This window comes from Lissotriton helveticus, chromosome 9, assembly GCF_964261635.1.
Source record: "Lissotriton helveticus chromosome 9, aLisHel1.1, whole genome shotgun sequence".
Lineage (NCBI taxonomy): Eukaryota > Metazoa > Chordata > Amphibia > Caudata > Salamandridae > Lissotriton > Lissotriton helveticus.
In genome coordinates, this window is record NC_136070.1 from 884973209 (window position 1) to 884994198 (window position 20990).

General features: G+C 42.6%; 1 protein-coding gene across 1 annotated transcript in view; it reads right to left on the reverse strand.

The window, feature by feature from the left end:
- LOC144781955 (cytochrome P450 2G1-like) overlaps positions 1-20990 on the reverse strand; it is a 691701-nt gene that overhangs the window by 213050 nt on the left and 457661 nt on the right. The gene's annotated exons all lie outside the window — the stretch shown is intronic.

The following is a 20990-nucleotide window of genomic DNA, read 5'->3' on the forward strand; positions in this document are numbered from 1 at the left end:
TCTCTATCAATGTTATCTTGAGTGCGTGTATTAATATAAAGCAACAACATTAAAATAGGCAATTCTTTATCTGGGACCACCAAAAGTCCATTTGGCAAAATGGTTCTCGCTCATTCTAAATCATAGCACAGAATTTGGTATGTAAATGGCAAATTCTCTCTCTATGCTCTTGCAGCAGTCTTATGTAATCTACTGTGTTTGTTCGCATTTCTGGGTCGTTCTTTAGATGTTGTTTGTAAGACTATGTCTAATAACAGTCTTGCTGACTAATATTACTTCCTAGTCACTTGAAGCTTTTTGTTAATATTTTGCAATGTTAGTAAAGTGCGGCTATGGAGCTTAATGTGGCGTATTTTGTGACTTAATGATAGCCTTGTCAAAGGTTGCACCAATTGCTGATGGTGTTTTTCAAAAAGGGGAGTGATGTTCCCATGCCGATACATTGTGTTGTTGTTGGGCGTGGCTTCGAGGTGTATGGTGACGCGTTCCAACGTGCTCGGCGTGCCCTTACACTCTCTCAAACATGGTCTTAAGTTAAAAAATTTGCACTAAGTTATTTACACTAATATATCGTGCTCATTGTATACGTACTCATATACTGAAGATTTTTGTGGCTGTGGAGCTTTTGTGTCATGCTCGAGGTGGCACGTTGTCGGGCTATGCGCTTTGTAAGCCAGGCTGGCAGTCACACGGGAAGTGTCAGTTAGTTAAAAGACATGTGAGTTATAAAGTGGGGGCCGTAGTTTACAAAAACCACTCTCTCATACATACTCATACGGTTGCCGTCGAGCGTGATAGTTGAGCTCTGGTTGGCGCGTAGAGTGACTGCGATCTCAGCGTACTACATCAAACACACCAACATACCTTTTATCATTGATAGGTTTACTTCAACGGGTGGCCATCGAGTCTCTTGTCCTACTGGATGAAGGACAGGACTCAGCCTGAAAAGATACCAAAGATCCTCAAATTTTCGATTTATATTGCGGTAAAAATTCAACAATTAATTAAATTTGGAAAATAACTTGTAGCGATTATTCTCTCGCAATGTAGAACATCACCGTGCTCAGAGTATTTTTTCACTTTCCATAAACCCTATGGACTATTATACCATGACCCGAGAATACATCAATGCATCAGGGTCCAGATCAGAAAACCTGCATTAAGACCCACTTCTTGCATTGGACATACTCAGCCTGAAAAATACCAAACATCCCAAAATTCTAATTTAGATTGCGGGAAAATTAAAAAATGTATAAATTCGGACTGTGACTTGTAGCAATAATTCTTTTACATTGATGAAAATCACTGTGCTCAGAGTCTTTTTTCACTCTCTATTAGCTCTATGGACTACTAAACCATGACCAGAGAATGCATCAATGCATCCGGGACCAGATTGGAAGAGTCAACACAAGTCGAGTCCTTACAGAACCAAAGGTAGAAGGAGACACGAAGAAGCAATCCAACCATATTCGTAAAGTATTCAGTGCCTGAACGGTATGTAACCAGAGTCCTGTCCTTCATCCAATTGGAAAAGAGACTCGATGGCCACCGGTTGAAGTAAACCTATCAATGATAAAAGGTATGTTGGTATGTTTGATGTAGTACGCTGAGATCGCAGTCACTTTACGCGCCAACCAGAGCTCAACTATCACGCTCGACGGCAACCGTAGGAGTATGAATGAGAGAGGGTTTTTTGTAAACTACGGCCCCCCCCTTTATAACTCACATGTCCTTTAACTACTGACACTTCCCGTGTGACCTCCAGTCTGGCTAACAAAGCGCATAGCCCGACAACGCGCCACCTCGAGCATCACACGAAAGCTCCACAGCCACAAAAATCTTCAGTATATGAGTACGTATACAATGAGCCCGAAATATTATGGTAAATAACTTAGTGCACATTTTTAAACTTAAGAGCATGTTTGAGAGAGTGTAAGGGCACGCCGAGCACGTTGGAACGCGTCGCCATGCACCTCGAAGCCACGCCCAACAACAACGCAATGTATCGGCATGAGAACATCACCCCCCTTTTTGAAATACACCGTCAACAATTGGTGCAACCTTTGACAAGCCTATCATTAAGTCACAAAATGCGCCACATTAAGCTTCGTAGCCACTCTTTACTAACATTGCAAATTATTAACAAAAAACTTCAAGTGATTCAGAAGTAATATTAGTCAGCAAGACTATTATTAGACAGAGTCTAACAAACAACATCTAAAGAACAACCGAGAAATGCGAACAAACACAGTAGTTTACATAAGACTGCTGCAAGAGCATAGATAGAGAATTTGCCATTCACATACCAAATTATGTGCTATGATTTAGAATGAGAGAGAACCAATTTGCCAAATGGACTTTTGGTGGTCCCAGATAAAGAATTGCCTATTTTAATGTTGTTGCTTTATATTAATACACTCACTCGAGATAGCATTGATAGAGAACTGACTAATATCATCTTTCACTATCTACCAGTGTTTTTTATCTTCCCCACCCTCTATGACTATTTACACAGGTACTACTGGGCCCCACCGGATACAGATTAATAGATCTAAAATCCTCACATTTCTTCAAGAAGCAATATTCCTGAGGAAAACCCTATCACAGAGACATCCACAGTCTCAACCACACTTAACCACCTTGGTCCTGAAGAAAGCCCACCTGACCCACAGAGGCAATACAAGGGCTGAAACATGTTGACCATCCTTTTTTAACCCAATTTTTAAGTGCGAGAGATCAGTAACTTAATCTCAGCGTGCACTGTATATAACCTTTTATTCAATATCTCGAATCCAGATCTATTTAATAGATAATGACTTTATTGCATGATTAATTAAAACCTTTGCAAACAAGTAAAACATTCATTCGCAAGATACAGCTTCACCTTTAAAAGATGCTAAAAGATTACAAATGTATTGTAATTCAATAAAATTACAAAGGAATAAAAGCTAATAGATAAGATAGTTCTTCATGATTAAAAAGATAGATCAGCATAAACCTTGTACTCGTGGATGGATGCACCCCATGAAATGATGTTTGTGGAGAATACACTTTCGTTGAGCTCGAAGTCAGCCCGTACAGTCTGCTGGCAGATTGTCAACCAAGGAAGTATTTGTCGGTCATAATCAGAGCACTAATAGAGGTAGTTGTTGTACTTGACTCATAAGCCCGCTGGCATAGCAAGAAGACCGATAACTTGTGGGTCTTCCAGACTTATCTTTGCGTTTGCTTCCCTCATAAACCGCACAAGCCTGCAAGACAGGCGGATGTTGCTGCCCTTGAAACAGGCCTTTACCGCCTCCCTACAAGATCGAACCTGACTTGCAATCAGGAGCTGTTTTAAAAACGGTCTCCTTTCCGCTCTCAAGCCATTGCAGATGCATAGTAGATGTATTATGTCTTCATTTAGATCTCCACACAGTCTGCAGCAATTAGAGGAGATTGTACGTTTCCATGGAGGAAGGTGGGGCGTTGCTGGTAAGATTCCAAGCCTCAGATGAAGGAACCGTTCTTTTGTTGGTCTTGCAAAACCTGCTCCTAAGTAAAGTTGGGGCTTTGTTGACATGTAGCTCTGAATTACGAACCAGTCGTGGACCCTCCTGCTAAGGGCAGCTTTATCTTCTGCGAGAGATACAATCTTTACTGATTTGTTTACCAGGACCTTAATGCTTTTCTGGGATAAGCGAGAGTCCCGTAGGTCCTGTAAAGCTAGCAGTTTGATTGCTGAATGAAGGTAATTCATCGCTGGGCTATCTTTTCTCTTTGAGATTTCCAACCACAGGTGTGAATTCAGTGTGCCCGGCTCTGCCCCCTTTATTTTGAACCAGCATTTGGCATAGGCCCTTTTGCTTGATGTTTTTTAAAGCGATGCGAATACAGTCCCTCTGCCTTTGATGGATGCTTTCTGTTTGGAAAATTAGCCACTTCTCTCAAATATGATTCCCAAGTACTTGTAATCTTCTGTAGGGACCAGCAGCCGATTGTTCATTGACCATCGTGGATAGGTTTTGTTAGGACCTTGGTTTAGTACCGTTACTTTAGATTTTTTCAGGTTTATGGTCAGCCCATTTTTTTCAGCGAAGGTACTTGTGATGTTTATCAGATGCTGGAGGCCGATTGTAGTACGGCTGATTAGTAGGAGGTCATCTGCGTACCAGAGGTTCGATAGAGTTAAGCCCCCCAGGTTCGGGGCATGATGGTTGCAGTTGTCCAGCTCGGTGGAAAGGTCGGAAACAAAGAGGTTGAACAAGGTTGGGGCCAGGACACAACCCTGCTTCAACCCTTTGGTAGTAGGATTTTTTCTAGACAGGGTATCTCCCGCTCCAATTTTAATCTGGACCCAAGTTTCAGAGTGAAGCAGGATTAGCTGGTTGAGAAGATTTGTAGGAATACCCCACCTCGCTAGTTTGGCCCAAAGTATCCACCTGTCGATGCTGTCAAAAGCTGCCTTGTAATCGATAAAGCAGACGAATAGCGATTTATTGATTTTTTTGGCGGCGTCAGACAGAAGAGAAAGGGTGAGAATATTTGTTGAAGTCCCCAGACCTTCCTGAAAACCAGTTTGATTGATGGGAATTAGGTATTTTTCTTGAGCCTAAACTGTAAGTTCATTTAGTAAGAGCCCTGCATAAAATTTGGCTTCAATGTCGATTAAAGCGATGAGCCTATAGTTTTTTGGGTCTGACGTAGCGCCCTTTTTGTGGATAGGAGAAATGATTGATCCTTTCCAGGAGTCAGGAATTCTCTCACTTTCTAGGATGCTATTATAAAGGGGGAAGAGTTCTTTAACCCAGTAGATCGAATCCTGTTTAAAGATGATTGGCGGAAGACCGTTGGGGCCTGGAGCTCCGTCTTTGCGTCCTTTCTTGATTCTGCCCCCGAGCTGCTTAATTGTGAAGACGATGGGAAGGACCGGTCCTTCAAGTCTGGATTGTTGTTGGTCCCTTTGGAGCTCCAGTAGGGCTTCCGTGGATTCCGCAGCTTCTGAGATAAAGTGATTCAGGAGGAACTTTGCCCATATGTCTTCAGTTATATACTAGCTAGTTCCTAGAGCAGATGGATTCTCTACGATTCGGATGATCTGCCAAAACCTGGCACTGTTGTTGTTTTTGGCGTTGTATATCAGTTTAGCCCATGTTGATTCGTCCCTTTCTTTTTTGGCGAGCCAAATTATTTTCTTCTTGCATGCTATAAGACTCCTTAATTCGGACTGGATGTTCTCAACTGGGCCGTTTGTACGGAGACTGCGCATTGCCCTGTTGATGTTGGTTTTTAACTCCCTTAATTCGGCATCCTGGTGTCGTGAGAGGTGGAGTGTTTCGCTTTGTGCCTGATTGCACGAGGCGACACCGTTTTTTTTTTGGTCTCTTGACTTGTTTTCTGGCATGGTTGGATTGAAGCTGTTCATGAAGTTCTCCCATGCTTTTAAGTGGCTGGTGCTTGACAGCTTACTTTCCTCCCATCTTTTTTTCGCGAGGGCCTGGAGTTGTTCTGGATCGCGGGTGTTACATTTGATTCTCTGGTGATTTGCTGTTGTCATTAAATTTTATCCTCCATTTGGTAAGTGGTTGCTGTTCCATGAGCATCAAGGGTAAACTCTTGGGGCTGGTGGTCGCTGCAGTCCTGATTTCCGATCGTAAACCCTTTTATTAGGCCAAAAGTCAATAAAGATGTGAAAGTGTAATCGATTGCGGTATTACATTGGGCAGTGTGGAAGGTGGCAGCCCGTAGTCGGTCTCCTGCGAAACGACCATTTAATGCAACCAAAGATAAATTCGTCAGCGCCCCTCGCGAGTTTAGATGACTTGCCCCATCTGCAGGCGTCCTAGTTTGGGATACCCCATGCTGCATGGTATTCTGCTGCAGGACTATCCAGGTCAGTCACTCCTGTAAGGAACATGTGAAAGTCCCCCGAGATGATAACATTTGAAGATCGTTCCGCAGTGATGAGATTTGTCAATTCAGTTACTAAGGTATTTACACCGGATCTTTTATTATGAGGATGAATATAGGAATTAACAATTGTTAAGACTTCTTTATTTCTAAAATTTGAAACTGTATTGTTTTTATTCCATTTGTTGCGGTATTTATGCTTGATAGCTCCTTCACTGAGTTTATCGATTTAATTGAGGCGTAGGTTATGAGCCCGCCTTTCAAATGACCAAATTTTGAGTTTCTAGTCCCTGAGAGATAGTATCATTTGAAGCCTTGTAAATGAAAAGCCTCTTCCAGCCATGTTTCCTGTAATAGGATTATATCGAATTGCTGAAGCTACAATAATAATCCTTTATCAGAGGTTTTTGCACCAAAGCCGTTTATGTTCCAGGAGCAAAATTTTAACATCGAGCTGTTTATTGTATTTTTTTCCATCTGTCAATGAGCCTGAGGCCTGCTGTTTATTGTTCTCGAGTTCCAAGACCAGTCGATTGAAAGTTCAGTACCTCTTTCGTCCCGACTCGTCAGAGCGGTTGCTCTGCTGTTTTGAGTAACCTCAACGGAGGAACTTCGTGCTTGTTAGATCTGGGGGTCTCTAGTTGGCAGAGGTAGGTACCACTGTCCAAATAGGGACCCTTGCTTCTAGTCAGGGCAAGGAGATAACCCTCTGAGATAACCCCTGCTCACCCTCTAGGTAGCTTGGCACGAGCAGTCTAGGCTAACCAGAGGCAATGCGTAAAGTATTTGTACCAACACTCACAGTAACACAGTGAAAACACCACAAACTGACTCCACAACAGTTTAGAAAAATAAAGGTATTTTTAATCTAAACTACACAAGACCAAAACGACAAAAATCCAACATACACAGTTCAAGAATATGCTTTCAAAAAGAGTTCTTAAGGTTGCGTTAGAATTCTCTACGTTGCGATAGAATTCTCTACTGATGCGTGAAAAGTTCACAGTTGCGTCACGTTTACTCACAGTACCTTTTAGTTGCAACAAGGTTCCAAAAGCAGAAGCGGGTGGGGTGGAAAACAAGCGATGCGTTGCTCCTGAGACCCTGGGGAGGCGATGCGACAGCCCCACTGCAGCAGCGGGCGTGTTGCGACGAATCCGGTCTGTATGGGGAGGAAGGCCACTTGTATGGATTCCGATGCGTAGGTTCCGTAGGAAGTCTGTTCTCGCAAAGGCACGATGCGACGATCTCGTAGGGGCTGCGACGGTCTCCGGGACGACGATGCGCGGTCCAGCGGGGATCCTCTCTCTCGCAGCTCCTCGATGCGTTGATTCTGCGACGATGCTCGCAGCGACGTGATGCGATCCACAAGCAAGCGGTGCGGCGTTCTCACCCAGCGACGACAGGCTCTGCGACGATACTTGCAGCGATGTTCGATTCTCCCGCACCGGTCTGGTGTGTCCCGCAAACGAAGGATGCGACGTCTCTGGCAGCGGCGTCAGGCGCTGCGACGATCTCGACCTCCGTAGCGGCGGGAAACTTCTCGCACTGTCGGGGATGCGCTCCGCAAGCGAGCGATGCGACACTTTTCAAGTACAAAAGTCACTCAAGCTTAGTTTCAAGCACAGCACACAGCAAAGTCCTTCCCCTCTCCTTGGCAGCAAAGCAACAGGTCAGTCCAGCAGAGCAACAGCAGGACAATCTTCCTTCTTCAGTTTCAGCTTTCTCCTTGGCAGAGGTTCCTTCTTGATTTCCAGTATGATCTAATTTTTCTGTTGTCAGGGGTCCTGTACTTATACCCCTAAAGTCTTTGTTCTCTGGGTGCATGTGGGCCCTGAGCCCGGTCTGAACCAGTTCTGGGTGGATCCTGAGCACTTTGTTTTGCTGGCTGCATCTTTCCTTTCAGAGTGAGGGGCAGGGTCCTCAGCCGCCCAGCAGGGGGGTGGAGCCAGCATTGTGGAAGGCAGGCACAGCCCTATTCAGCCCAGGTGATAACTCCTCCCACCACTCCAGTTGCAAATGCAGTCATTCAGCCTAGTGCTGACTCATCCAGCCTCCTGGGGAATCCCCCAGCCCCTGTCACTCTCAAACCAGACAGTCAATACACAAACAGGCCCAGGCACACAGAAGGGTCAGACAAGAGAACAGCAACTTTCTAAAAGTGCTGTTCTCAAACACAGGATTTAAAAACAACCTTTCCTAAAAGATGTGTTATTAAATTCTGAGTTCAAGGATACTAGATACTTATGTCCTATCTTGTTCCTATGGGAAGAAATGCTGTTAACCACTGTAGCCAGCATCCCCCATGTTAACCTATGGAGCAAGATAGCCTTACAGTAGTGAAAAACGAAAATGGCTGCCATTCACTACCAGAGCATGTCACCTGCACTAGTACATGCTCTACCTTTTACATACACTGCACCCTGCCCAGGGGGTACCTTGGGCCTTCCATAGGGGTGACTGATGTGCACACAAAGAGAAGGGTTAGGCCTGGTCAGTGGGGACACTGACCAGGAGGACATGGCAGTTCTAAACTGTACACAGTCACTGCAGTGTCAGGCCTGAGACATCATATTAGGGCTACTCCTGTGGGTGGCACAATCAGTGCTGCAGGCCCACTAGTAGCATTTGTCATCACCATCCCTGGCACACTCAGTGCACTTTACTAGGGACTTCATGGTGATACAAATATGCCAAACAGGTATATTCAATCAGAATAACAATTTACACAGGGAGCACTTACACTCTGGCACTGATCAGCAGTGGCAGAGTGTCCAAAGCATCTAAACCAGCAAAAACGAAATCCAGCACAGCATCAAAAATACAGGAGGTAGAGGCAAAAAGATAGGGGAAACCACGCCAAAGATGCCAGGTCTAACAGTGCTCCTTTGAGCACGGACTTCCAGGGACCGGGATCGACTTTGTTTTTTAGCTTGTCGACTTTAGATTCATGAACCTGTCCAATAAGGGGTTCTGGATATCCCGCTTCGTCATGAGCGTATATTCGAATCCCCCAAGCCTGCATTTGGGGTTTCTCCTTAAGAAAATTTTAGCTGTTATTTCCTGGTTGACCCAGATAGTTTTAGTTACTTCCTGATCCGAGAGGTTTTTGAAGGTTTCAAATTGAACGATAACTAAGTCTTGCGATCGATTCCCTGCCAGATTACTAATGGCGGTTAATATTCGAAGAATGTTCCCTCTGTTGAGGGTGTCGCCCCGACCTTTAGATTTATATTCAGGGATGAAGAGTATTGACTGGGTAGGGGCCCGTCGTAGGCTGTCTGCGGAGGTGACGAGGTGTGAGAGCGATTTTGTCCCCTCAAGGGAGCAGGATGGCTGTATTACAGGGCCGTCTCTGTTTCCTGAATCGACGCTTGGCCCTTTGTTCCGCCACTCTATATTGATCGTGCTTAGGCCAGCTGAGGCTCCCCCTGTTGCTGTTTCCATTATTAAGTTAGGCTTTACCGGACCTCCTAACTTGTCGGGAGACATTGAGACTGCGTCTGAGGCAGTGGAAAATTCGCTTTTAGTCGGCGGAGACAGGATTTTTGTTGCCAGATCTGCAGTGTTAGAGATCGCGGGTTGTTTCAGTTCCATTGAATGTGTAGTTCCTGCGTTACCTTGAACTGTTGAATCTGATGATGAGATGGTAGTAGCATTGGGCTGACGAGTTGGTGGGTCGTTCCATGCTCTTTGATCTAATTTCGGTACACTCTGAACTTCGTTGACAGCTTGGAAGAATGTGTTGATTGGAGGAGTATTATTCCTCCCTTTCCTCCTCTGTTTCCGCCGTTGTTTAGAGTTTTGGGGATTGATTGGCGAGACGTCTCCTTCAGTTGTTTGACTTGGAAGTTTTTTGTAGATATTACATCCCTGTACCGCTCGAGATAGCTCTGGAAAGTGCGTTTTGCTGATGTGGATGGAACTTGATTGAATGCTCGCTCCACCCCTGCAGTGGCTTCCTAGGTCACCTTGAAGAGCCTGATTAATTATAACTGCCTCTCTCGCATGAGGGTCGGTTCTGGCCTCAGCTGAAAAAGAGTGAACTATTCATATCTGATAGAGGTAGCTTATCCTTTCCCTCAGCGTTTAGGTCCATAGTACTTTTAGGAGTTCCTGTTTGTTTAAGATTTAGTTTGTCTGGAACAGTTGGATCTGTTGTATTGATGTTTTTTTTTTAAATCCATTAGAAGGTCTATTAAGTTCCTAACCTGGCTGTAGGAGTATTTTTAACTCAAGCCACTAATATTACTGATCACTACTGCACTAACCAGGGATATACCTCCGGGTGTAGGAAGCATTAACACCAACCCTATGATGATGCTGTCACGTGATTGAAAACAGGGCGGAGAATCAAGATATACCGCCAAGTCATTCACCTGCACGTGAACGAGGGTTTTTATTGGGACACGAATCACAAAGAAATGCTAATCCAAGTTATGCAGCACAAATGATCCAATCTCCACTTGATATTTTTGTATTGATTTAGGAAGCTGGATGGATCACAGCTTCTTTTCTCCCCCTTATTGATTATTCACACTGAGCAGCGCACAGCTGTGGGAACATTTTCAATCAACAGAATGTTGAATTCCTTTCTATTGATACCCAAAGTAGTATAACAATGGCTCAGAATCTAGGCCTAAGCTATTCAACAGAAGAAATTGATGCAATTCTGTCGTGACCACCACTCCTATTGGATAAGGATCTCACTCAAACCCTGGCCCATGCCAATGATTGGGATGAACTAACAGAAATTAAGAAAGAACAGGTAAGGACGGCTGTCCATGGAATTATAATGACGGAATACTTGCGAGCCAATGCAGCACCCAAAGGACTTTGGGTGACCAATGCACCACAAATTTTTATAAAAGATTTACGCTTCAGGAAAGACTGGTCAGCCATTTCTTGAAAGTGTACAAGAGACTATCTGGTATTAATCTTCAAAACCGCCACAAGACTCACATATGAATTAACAATCAAAATACAAGTAATTGAAACCAAAATTAAAAATATGGTTCATATAACAGTATACAAAAAAGATTGAAATAAATAAATAAATAGAGAAATGAATGAGATCAAAGAATACTTGACAGGAAGTAAACTACAGAAATTAGGTAAAGACTTAAAAAAAAACTCTAGAACGCATACACCCTTATAGCTTGGATGACTACATAGCGAATGACAACGCTTCGGAAAACAACTCAAACACAGGTTCCTCCACAGAAGGATCAGACTGGAGCGGCGATAAATACCAAACACCACGAAGGAATCGAGGTTACAATAGAAGAGCGAACCGCCGCAGACCAAACATGTGGCATCCAGCTAACTATGGCAACCCCCCTCAAGGGATGCCATTTCAACCATTCAATCCGAATTTCCATGGTTAGATGAATCCATATTTCCCAGGACCACCAACAATGGCGACCCACATGCAACAACAAATGGGACCGAACTACCAACAAAGGATTCCTTTTTTAGGAAGGGGCCAGATGAATCAGAGAACACGACGAAAAACGGTCACTTGGACAGACCAGGGACGACAAGTACACACCAAGAGTATGACAGGGGCCAAACCAGGGACAAGCACGAATCCCTTATTGTAAATTTAACAAATAAAACCCTTACACATGAACAAGAAAAGGTACTGAACAAAGGGTTAGGATATGTCCCCACACCAAATTTGGATATCTTCAAACTGAAATGTGAAATGGCAGAATTCTGTAGAAAATTAAAACTCAATGCTTTCTTCAGTAATCAAGAAACTAGCACCCAATAGGGAGACACAACACTACTCAAGAAGTCAAAATTCTGCCCAATGAATAACCAAGTCCCAATTGAAATATTAGCCTTTGAACAGGCGACAATGAAAGAAATAGATGATCTGAGTGATCACATTAAGAAACCCTTCAAGAACATTTCTAATACAGAGCAACAAGCCCTAGATGAATTAAGGAATGATGGCGAAATTGTAATCAAGCCTGCTGACAAAGGCGGTGGAATCGTCTTACTGAGCAAAGAAGGGTATGATCGACAATGAACAGAATTACTTTTAGGCCAGAAATTCTACAAAAGAATCACTGCAGATCCAACACCCAGATTACAAAGGACCATAGCACTTATGGTTGAAGAAGCGGAAGAAACAGTTGGATCTCCAAAAATGAGGCAGAATTCTTAGAGATCAAAACACCAAGGGTACCATATTTTTACTCGCTCCCGATGATCCACAAAGAGCGCCAACCACCACCTGGAAGACCAAATGTATCGGGATAGGTTCAGTTTTAGAACCCCTTTCCCAATTTCCTGATCAGTACCTTAGACCCATGATACAAAATACACCAACATATCTAAAGGACACATGGGACCTACTGAATCTCTTGAGAGACCACACCTACGCAGTGGAAAGGATTGAACTAGTAGGGCTAGATGTAGAAAACCTCTACACTAGCCTCCCGCAACAGAAAACTCTAGAAACTTAGGAAACATTACTATTCTACATCCAGTGGGACTACAACACTCCCAGACATTTTGTTCTCGAATTTTGTCAATTAGCATTAACCAAAAACTATTTCGAGTATGATAACACTCTATTCCAACAATGCCATGGAACTTCCATGGGAAGTACATTCTCCCCTAGTGTGGCAGGTCTATATGTAAGCGAATTCGAGAGAACCCATATACAAAATATCACTAATCCTTTTCATCACAGGATATTATTCAGGAAGCGCTACATAGACAACATCATCCTCATATGAGAGGGTGATATGGAAAGTCTGAATGAGTTCCACAAATGGATAAATACCAAAGACGAGGTTAAAATTTACATATACTGCAGATCAGTAGAAACTGGACTTTCTAAACATTACAATATACGCTAAGAACAATACCCTGCAAACAAAAACCTTCTACAAACCAACAGTAAAAAACAGTTTATTGTCATACCAAAGTTTCCATCCTCAACCTCTAAGGGAGAATCTACCGTACAGCCAATTTCTCCGGCTGTGACTTAACTGCAGCAAAATCCACGAATACAAAAAGCAAGCGAATGATCTCTGTGAGAACCTGGAAACCCATGATTATCCACGAAGAATCATTAATAAATGCAAGAAGAGGGAGAGAAACCAGCACAGGAAAAATCTTTTAAAAACTACCCAGAAACTGCCAGAAGAAAATCGCTTAACTTGTGTTACAACCTACAATATAGCTTCAAACAATGTAAAAAAGATAGTCAACAAAAATTGGAGAATCTTGACGTCCGCTTCAATAAATTGGCCAAAACCCATGTTCGCCAATAAGAGAAGACGCAACCTTAAGACATGCTGGTCCATACCAGACCCCCCTTAAAGAAACAAGGAGAAGTAATACCACGCCTATGGAGCAACCCGCCCATCACGGGCCATTACCCATGTGGCTCATGTTCGGTTTGTGACTTAACGAGGACCACAAAAGTTATCCAACTCCCCCCAAATTTCAAATGGACCATAAGAAACATACTAATTGTAACACGACACATGCCATCTATATGATAACATGTCTGTGCAATATGCGCTACATAGGGATGACATGCCGAAAAGTGAAGCAAAGAAGATGCGAACGTAGGAGGAACGTGAAATGTAGAAGAAATACCACTAAGAAGAGTAACCATTTCATTGAGGCGAAACACACAGTGACAATTCTACAATGGATAGTCCTAGAAACCTTAACAACAAAAAGCCACAATTCAGAGAGAATTCTCTACGAAAAAGAACAAAGATGGATACACAGACTGAAAACTGACAACCAAGGACTAAACAACCACATCCCGTGGCTGAGCCTTAACTATTGAAACAGTATGATATCAGAAACGAGGTCTCTTTTCCACCTAAGAAACACAATATCAAGGTTCCCTTTCCATCCAAGAAACGCTCTATGGAACGCTACCTGTACCACCCATTCAAGCAGTATCACTTTTCTGACAAAGAACAAAGAATTCTAATCACTAAATTAATAACTTTTGAAAGATATCCAAGATGGGAATGAATTAGAAAGGATGAATTATCAAACTCACTCCTCGCACTGTACATACTCAGCCTGAAAAGATACCAAACATCCTCAAATTTCCGATTTATATTGCGGTAAAAATTCAACAATTAATTTATTTCGGAAAATAACTTGTAGCGATTATTCTCTTGCAATGTAGAACATCACCGTGCTCAGAGTATTTTTTCACTTTCCATAAACCCTATGGACTATTAAACCATGACCCGAGAATACATCAATGCATCCGGGGCCAGATCAGAAAAACTGCATTAAGACCCACTTCTTGCATTGGACATACTCAGCCTGAAAAATACCAATCTAATTTAGATTGCGGGAAAATTCAAAAAATCATAAATTCGGACTGTGACTTGTAGCAATAATTATTTTCCATTGATGAAAATCACAGTGCTCAGAGTCTTTTTTCACTCTCTATTAGCTCTATTGACTACTAAACCATGACCCGAGAATGCATCAATGCATCCGGGGCTAGATCGGAAGAGTCAGCACAAGTCGAGTCCTTATAGAACCAAAGGTAGAAGGAGACACGGAGAAGCAATCCAACCATATCCGTAAAGTATTCAGTGCCTGAACGGTATGTAACCAGAGTCCTGTCCTTCATCCAGTAGGACAAGAGACTCGATGGCCACCCGTTGAAGTAAACCTATCAATGATAAAAGGTATGTTGGTGTGTTTGATGTAGTAAGCTGAGAATGCAGTCACTTTACGCGCCAACCAGAGCTCAACTATCATGCTCGACGGCAACCGTATGAGTATGAATGAGAGAGTGAAAAAGGAAAAAGGACTGAACCGTAACAATGGTACCCTTTTTACTAACAGCACCTAAATTTGTGTCCCCCTAAATCAAATGTGTGTTTCCCTCAGATTACAATCGAGGTTTGTGTGCACACTGTATGGCACCCACCGTTACTGTGCCTATTCCCTAAGGAACTGAATACAAGTGAACAAACGCAAAGGTGCACCACAAAATTATTCAAATAACAATCATGTTAATAAATCATGCAGAGGTGATGTTTTTCTTGTGTTTTCAAAATTCTTTATTTTTCCAATGTTAGCGCCATACAGCCGACGCGTTTCGTCCTTATGGGACTTCTTCAGGGCTTGTCAATTGAAAACAAAGCTTCCAATTAGAATCTTCAAGGTTGGGATTCCATGTTGCGCCTTTCCTGTGACAATATTATCGTAATGGTATTGTGGAAGGCCTGGGCTAGATCTTCTGTCTTTCTGTGTTTGGATTTTGAAATCAAATGATGTGGGTGAAACGGATTTCATATAGCTGTGTTTCAGTTCGCATGATGAAGAAAAGTCTTCAATCCATCAAGATAACCTTTTTAGGTTTATAATGTTCTCTGGCTAGTCAAATGTATAATACACTAGGACTTGTATGTGGGCACTGGAATACCAGCAGGTCGATTGTGTTAAATCGACCTGTGAACATCCACAAAGCCTTCGCCTTCTCCGAAGTATCCGGAATCCGAACAAGTGAGAGAGTGGTTTTTGTAAACTACGGCCCCCCCTTTATAACTCACATGACCTTTAACTAACTGACACTTCCTGTGTGACCTCCAGCCTAGCTAACAAAGCGCATAGCCCGACAACGCGCCACCTCGAGCATGACACGAAAGCTCCACAGCCACAAAAATCTTCCGTATATGAGTACGTATACAATGAGCACGATATATTAGTGTAAATAACTTAGTGCACATTTTTAAACTTAAAAGCATGTTTGAGAGAGTGTAAGGGCACGCCGAGCACGATGGAACGCGTCACCATGCACCTTGAAGCCACGCCCAACAACAACGCAATGTATCGGCATGAGAACCTCACCCACCTTTTTGAAAAACACCGTCAGCAATTGGTGCAACCTTTGACAAGCCTATCTTTAAGTAAAAAAATGTGCACATTAAGCTTCATAACCGCACTTTACTAACATTGCAAAATATTAACAAAAAAATTAAAGTGACTAAGAAGTAATATTAGTCAGCAAGACTGTTATTAGACATAGTCTAACAAACAACATCTAAAGAACGACCCAGAAATGCGAACAAACACAGTAGATTACATAAGACTGCTGCAAGAGCATAGAGAGAGAATTTGCCATTTACATACCAAATTCTGTGCTATGATTTAGAATGACAGAGAACCATTTTGCCAAATGGACTTTGGTGGTCCTAGTTAAAGAATTGCCTATTTTAATGTATATTAACACACGCACTGAAGATAGCATTGATATCATCCTTCACTATCTACCAGTGTTTTTTATATTCCCCACCCTCTATTACTAATTACACAGGTACTACTGGACCCCACCTGATACAGATTAATAGATCTAAAACCCTCACATTTCTTCAAGAAGCAATATTCCTGATGAAAACCCTATCACAGAGACATTCACAGTCTCAACCAAACTTAACCACCTTGGTCCTGAAGAAAGCCCACCTGACCCACAGAGGCAATACAAGGGCTGAAACATGTCGACAATCCTTTTTTAACCCAATTTTTAAGTGCGAGAGATCAGTAACTTAATCTCAGCGTGCACTGTATATAACCTTTTAATCAATATCTCAAATCCAGATCTATTAAATTCCTAACCTGGCTGTACGAGTATTTTTTAACTCAAGGCACTAATATTCCTGATCACTACTGCACTAACCAGCGATATACCTCCGGGTGGAGGAAGCATTAACACCAACCCTATGATGATGCTGTCACGTGATTAAAAACAGGGCGGAGAATCAAGATATACTGCCAAGTCATCCACCTGCACGTGAATGAGGGTTTTTATTGGGACACGAATCACAAAGAAATGCTAACCCAAGTTATGCAGGACAAGTGATCTATTCTCCACTTGATATTTTTGTTTTCATTTTCCAGATGGATGCAGACCAGCCGCCTGAAACTCAACTCAGACAAGACAGAGGTCATCATCCTCAGATCCACGCACTCCACCTGGGATGGCTCCTGGTGGCCGGCAGCCCTGGGAGCTGCACCCACACACACCAACTACCCACGCAACCTGATTTTCATCCTGGACTCATCGCTCTCAATGACCCAGCAAGTCAACGCCGTTTCACCATCCTGCTTCAACACCCTCTGCATGCTCCGCAAGATCTACAGGTGGATCCCCACCGGAACTTGAAAGACAGTCACACAGGCCCTCGTCAGCAGCAGACTGGACTACTGCAATGCCCTCTACGCAGGGACCATGATCAAACTACAGAAGAGGCTCCAACGCATACTAAAAATGCCTCCGCACGCCTCATCCTTGACATTCCTCGCCACACCCCCATCACTGCCCACTTGAAAGACCTGCACTGGCTCCCAGTCAAGAAGAGGATCACCTTGAAGCTCCTCACCCGCACTCACAAAGCACTACACAAAGCCGGACCAGCATACCTCAACAAGCGTCTCACCTTCTACACCCTAAACTGCCAGATTCGCTTCGCCGATCTCGCCCTCGCCACTGTTCCACGCACCCACAGGACCTCCACTGGCAGCAGATCCTTCTCCTACCTCGCTGCCAAGACATGGAACACCCCCCCCACACAGCTGCAACAGACAAAGGACCTGCTGACCTTCAGGAGACTGCTCAAGACCTGGTTGTTCGAGCAGTAGCTGCACCCCCAACCCCGATTAGCGCATTGAGACCCTCACGGGTGATTAGCGCACTCTACAAATAACTGATTGATTTATTTATTGATTGATTGAAGTCTGCTGTATCTGTGAATATTTTGAGAGACCATTTTCTCCTTAACAGGGAGGGTTCTTAATGTTGTGTGCACCTTCATTCTAGTTATGCCTTTTTTGCTCTGAAAGGAGAAAAGAACTCACAAAAATGTCCTTTCTCTTGCCCGCTACAGGCCTGTCCATTTTATATATTTATGGTGGGAAACATCCTTTACAACGCAACTTTTACCATGCAGTGCCTTTACGACGCAACTTTTACAACGCAAACCATTACAACGCATTGCGCTGGGGGGCGCTCTAGGATAGGGAATAGGTTTAATGTACTATCCAACACCTTCCCTACTATCCACGGGGACTGGAGTTGGAATAGTAAATTGAACTATTCACTATCCAGCGCCCCAAAGTTTTGTAAGACACCATTCTATGTCTTTTTTTACTTTGTTTTATGTTGCAATGTTTTTTTATAATGGTGTGCGAGGTGGCCGGTCTTAGCACAGCCCTGTTGCCCCTTGACCTAAAACGAATGAATGAATGAATATTGAACTCATAGAGCGCAAACTTAGCCCAAGGGCGTCAAGGGGCTATTTGCAGGACTGAAAGTGCAGACAAGATGACATGCCCAAGCTGAAATCTGTGAGAAAAGCTAGGTCTTTAAGGCTTTACGGAGGAGAGAATGGGACACCTGACTAGAGAGCTCTTCAGTGAGGGAGCTCCACAGCTTAGTAGCAGCAGTGGAGAAGGCTCTACCTCCCCATTTTGCCTTTTTAAACTTCGGTACTGTTCACAGATTTTTATCCGAGGACCCGAGCAGTCTGCTGGAACATAGCGATGGAAAATTGCCTTAATCCCATCTGGGACTGAGCCATAATAGGCATCATGAGTCAGGCACAGTGTTTTGAAAAGGATTCTACGGTCCAAAGGCAGCCAGTGCAGCAATCTAATAGAGGCTGTGACTGAATGATATTTTGGTGGGTTCATCACTAGCCTAGCTGCAGCGTTCTACACCAGCTGCAGACGATGCACTAGGCCTTTATTAATGTCCAAATAAAGGGCATTACAGCAGTCCAATCTGGGCGTTACCAAGGCAATAACAGCCTACTTGAATGCATCAAAGGAGAGGAATTGGGAGATTTTTCTAAGGATCCTGATAATCCTGAAACATGTGGATACTGTCCTGCTGACCTGCAAACTGGAGAGTGTTGTGTCCACCATAACCATAGGTTTTTCCCATGAAATACCGGGCAGGGAAAGACACCAAGCATGTCCGGCCACCAGTCACTGGACCAAATCTCCAGTTTACTGCCAAAGATCAGGACCTCAGTCTCCTCTCCGTTCAATTTCATACAAATTTCACATCATCCAGGAGGAGACACCTAAATACAATTCCTAAAGTTAAGGGCAGAGTCCCTGACACTGTGAGTGATGGATACCATTATTTGGGTGTCGTCCGCATAGAACAGCACCTCTAACCTCAGCACCTCTAACCCAAAACCTGTGAATGAATGCTGTTAGCGTTGAGCTTGAACAAGTACAACTATGTTTAAAAAAAATTGGAAGCAGTAATTCAACTCTTTAACAGACGATATGCAGTCAGCAGAAGGGGATGACTTCACAAGTCATCTTTTAGAACCTTGTGTTACTGCAGTTTTCTCTGACTTTAGTGGGACTTTATTAATGGGCTCGAATCCTGCAGTCAGCAGCAAAACAGGTTCCTGTGCTGCTCCATATGGACAGTGGGTTCTGTGTGCTCAAATTCCCCTTTTTTGCTTTGCACATTTTCATTTTGTTATACTACTCTGCTTGGTGGGCCAGCCTTGCATGGCTTAGTATTTCCTTGTCCACCTTCAAATGTTTTTTTTTATTTGTCTTGCACTACCAAAAGGCCTCATTTTGTAAAATATTATTTACTTTGAGATCTCTTTTTTTCTTTCTTTCTGTCATGTTTTGTTTTTATCATGTTGTGTGCTTCGAGGTCAGACATCGCAGAGCATTTTTGCCCCCTTTGGAGGATAAACGTTACAATATGTCCTTCAATGGAAACAAGACATACTTTGCATTTTCATCAAACACAAGTATGCATTTATTTAACTTGTTGTGTAAGTCAGACGATCTGTATATGGTGATATGGATCCGAAGCAAAGCGGCCGACTTCACAGCATACCTTTTAATAAACAGTGTTACCAGGGACTTCTTCCGACTCTCTATAGCAAAGGTTTTTATTATCAAAAGGTATTGTGGATCAATGGGCTGAAGATGTGCTACCAGTCCTTGTACAAGGAACGGAGGAAATATACCCTGCTTGCTTCCCTATAGTTGTGTAGGCAACCATATTTTTAAGGGCCTCCCCAGCGAGGATATTGTGACATAGGTAGTGCACTATATAACCCTGGTTCTTTTGGCAAGTGTGATGCCCCTTATCTTTTTCGAACCCTTATGACTTTTTCATTATGTTTTCATTCCTGACCCAATAGCATCACAACTGCCCACAACTTACATATTTTTCATTTTTCGTTTTTGTTTCTTTAGCAGATTTTGTTTGTCTTGCACAGATACTATTTTTACCTAGGGATCTGTTTTGATAAAGTTTCCTGACATAACTCTCCAGGGGCTCCAATTATATAATTCAATTGTTATTAATAGGTGTTTTTAGAATTGCTTCCATGCATATTTATTTAGTAACTGCCACTCATGCTTGCCACGGCAAACATATTTCTATCTGCTTGCTTAACTCATTTTTTAATGTTTATTTTTTTAAAGCAAAAAGATAAACATAAATAAATTCAAATTATGTTTCTTATTTTTGTATCACAAATAACCCGAAAGTTACAAATCAGGATATATATACCACCTAAAATGTATGTGTGCATTGAATATTTTAATGTGTACTAAATCATTTCAATCTATTTTAAAAATAATTAAATAAATAAACACATTTTTAAACAAAAAGGCCTTTCATTTTTTCAAAAGAGCAGCCTTGTGGGTTACTTTAAATGTATTCCTGAGTAGAATAACCCAGATAAACTGACTTGTATACCTTAACTCCTCAAAACATATCCAGTGACTAGGAAAATGTGGTTGCCTTTTCCCATGACAAAACAAAGATATTGGAACTTCTTATAATGCACTTTTCTACCTGAAAATATTAAACTTTTGTAATAGCTCAATAAATAACTTCCAAAAGTGAATTTAAATTAGGAATAGAAACAATCAATTTCTCATGATACAAGAAGTAATGTATGGCTTTAAATTGTGTATGATTCAGTAAGAAATTCTATCATTTTAGAAAGAAAAGAGGAGCGCTTCCAAAAGAACACACAAAGTACTGAATACTTTTGTGGTTTTAGTGTAGCTTCTCTTAGTGGGTAAAGGTCAATCTG